The sequence below is a fragment of the Pristiophorus japonicus genome, chromosome 21 (genome assembly GCF_044704955.1).
Source record: "Pristiophorus japonicus isolate sPriJap1 chromosome 21, sPriJap1.hap1, whole genome shotgun sequence".
In the NCBI taxonomy this organism is placed as follows: Eukaryota; Metazoa; Chordata; class Chondrichthyes; family Pristiophoridae; genus Pristiophorus; species Pristiophorus japonicus.
This window is the reverse complement of record NC_091997.1, coordinates 47423326-47425655: the sequence shown is the minus strand read 5'-3', so window position 1 is coordinate 47425655 and position 2330 is coordinate 47423326. Positions and strand designations below refer to the sequence as shown.

At 50.1% G+C, this 2330-nt stretch overlaps 1 pseudogene; it reads left to right on the top strand.

The window, feature by feature from the left end:
• Nucleotides 1-543: 543 nt before the first annotated feature.
• On the top strand, nt 544-774 carry LOC139234242 (U2 spliceosomal RNA; annotated as a pseudogene).
• Nucleotides 775-2330: the final 1556 nt, after the last annotated feature.

The following is a 2330-nucleotide window of genomic DNA, read 5'->3' as shown; positions in this document are numbered from 1 at the left end:
GGTGAGGAGCATGCGCGCAGACTCCACTGCGCATGCGCACAGTTGCCGGCAGTGTTTTCTGTGCTGGGCTGTTGCTTTGCCCCCCACTGCGCTATGTATGCCACGCTGGGACAACGGAGACTCGGCAGAGCGGGCAGGATGGGGACACTTTTTTTCGGCGCCGTTTCCAGCGCGCAAGGTCGGCGCATTTAGGGTAAGTGCGCTGAAAAAAGGGGTTGGGGAAAATTGGGCCCTTAGTTAGCCACGGATGGTTGTCCATTCTCATAAAATATTTCCTTCTCATTGGAATATATTTTTGAAATATCTCCTTAAATGTCTGCCGCTGCTTACACTTTAATCTATTTTCCCAGTCCACTCTAGCCAATTCTGCCTTCATACCTTTCTAATCGCCTTTATTTAAGATCAGGACACTGGTTTGAGACCCAATACTCCACCCACCTTGAGATAAAAGCCAAGGTAACTCCATCTACCCGCCTTCGTTCCGTAATCCTAATACACTTGCCGAACAAAAATCTACAACGTCAGTGTTAACATTTTGAATTGACCCCTTCTCGGCCTTTTGGCTAAGATCATGCATAACTAACCTGACCAGCCACCATGACCTCCTGGTGGTTTCTCCCTGGTCAGGAAGGTATATGCTTGCATTTTTGAAACAGGAGGTGGGTGGGGTGGGTTGACCCATCCACCTTCACGGAGGTGTGTGGGGGACCTGACCCATCCACCTCCATGGCACGAACCTGGTATTGCAGTACTTCCAGGAACGGTGCAGTGGCTCTAGGCCTTTTGGCTAAGAGCATTGGCGCAGAGTGATCCTTGGCATGTGCAAGGTGACTTCTGGCGTTTGTGATTTGACAAAGAATTGGAACGATTGGCTACGAATTAAAAAAAAAAATAAATAAATAAAAAAATTTGAATTGACCCCCCAGCCCCAACAGCTTTTTGGAGAAGAGAGTTCCCGATTTCCACTACCTTTTGTGTGAAGAAGTGCTTCCTGGCCTCACCCCTGAACGGCCTAGCTCTAATTTTAAGGTTATGCCCCCTTGTTCTGAACTCTCAAAAAACACCAGAGGAAACAGTTTCTCTCTATCTAATCTTTCAAATTATTTGATCATCATAAACACCTCAATTAGATCACCCGCTAATCTTCTATGCTGAAGGCAATGCGAGTCTAGTCTATGCTCCGGTATCGTTCTGGTGGATCTGCTCCTCACCCCTCCAAGACCAATATATCCTTGCTGATGTGCGGAGCCCAGAACACAACGCAATGCTCCAGATGGCGTCGAACCAGAGATATATAGAAAAGTAGCACAACTTCCGCTCCTTTATATTCCACCCACCTTGAGATAAAAGCCAACTTTCCAGCAGCCTTTTTAATTATTCAGGTGCTCGGCCCGGCAGAGTGTGATCAGTGGGCACCAGAACAGTAGAGTAAATTCCTGTCAATGTTAAACCTGCCCCTCCCACCCTTCCTTCCCCAAATCCCCACCCGACACTGTCTCTTCGCTGGTCCGAGTCATGCCCTCTGTATCAGAGGCGAAATGCAGTGGTCACCCCCACCACCCCTCCCCCACTCCCCCTCCCCCCCTCCCCTCCCCTGACTCCCCGCTGCGCTCTACACGTCCCGGAGCTCCGCGCCATGCCGGATAATTCTATCAATGTTGGACGGGACCGCTGGACACATCATCATCATCATCGGCAGTCCCTCAAAATCAAAGAAGACTTGCTTCCACTGTAAAAATGAGTCCTTAGGTGACTGAACAGTCCAACACAGGAATTACAGTCGCTGTCACAGGTGGGGCAGACAGTGGTTGGAGGAAAGGGTGGGTGGGCAGTCTGGTTTGCCGCACGCTCCTTCCGCTTGCTTTCTGCATGCTTTCGGCGACAAGACCCGAGGTTCTCAGTGCCCTCCCGGATGCACAGGCTCTGTAGCCATATGCGTTAATCCACTCCTGTGTGCAAGAGGTGTTCTGTGCCCAGCCACAGGTGGCCTCACACCTGCATCTACCGCCAGATGTTGCTGCACTTCACTTTGGTTGTAACGCTGGCCCGCTCTTCAGATGGACCAAGGTTGCCAACCCTCCAGGATGGCCCTGGAGTCTCCAGGAATTATAGATTAATCTCCAGGACATTGCCGCGAGCAACACCTGGGAGAAAAGTCCCAGGGGCCTTATATAAAAGGTTTCATTTTCTTGGACCGCTTTTGTTTATTAGTGATAAAAATATTGGAAATGGTGGGAAAAATGCTTTTTGACTGACAGTGAAGGATCGTCCAATTGGGTAACGCACTGCTCGCTTGCCAATTAGCGAGGGAAGGCGGGGCTCTGCAAGGA